The following is a 321-nucleotide window of genomic DNA, read 5'->3' as shown; positions in this document are numbered from 1 at the left end:
AGAGAAGCGTAATCGTGTGCACATGGAAGACGTTAGCTGCACGCGATCGCCGTGACCAGTAGAGCTCGGCTGAAGTATGCGATAATGTCAGCCAGCTGTAAATCTCCATTTATCCGACCACCGAGCCCGAGCTGCTAACTGGAACAGATCTCCGAACTCACTTTAGTAGGCCATGATATATGACGGCTTCGCGGGTAAGTCTATGTCCGACTGCCGAGTTTATTACGTATTCTGCTGCGGGCGATTGGAGGCGATGGTGCTGGAATAGAATAGGAATTGGGGAAGATAAATGGTTAGAGGGATGGGATAGAGAGGAATAAA

The 321-nt window shown here is 49.5% G+C and overlaps 1 protein-coding gene across 1 annotated transcript in view; it reads left to right on the top strand.

Annotated features, from left to right (window-relative positions):
• LOC119587002 overlaps nucleotides 1–321 on the top strand; it is a gene marked incomplete at its 3' end in the record, with an annotated part of 168418 nt that overhangs the window by 46622 nt on the left and 121475 nt on the right.

The sequence above is a fragment of the Penaeus monodon genome, chromosome 22 (assembly GCF_015228065.2).
Source record: "Penaeus monodon isolate SGIC_2016 chromosome 22, NSTDA_Pmon_1, whole genome shotgun sequence".
In the NCBI taxonomy this organism is placed as follows: Eukaryota; Metazoa; Arthropoda; class Malacostraca; order Decapoda; family Penaeidae; genus Penaeus; species Penaeus monodon.
The sequence above is the reverse complement of the archived record's forward strand: the minus strand, read 5'-3'. Positions and strand labels throughout refer to the sequence as shown.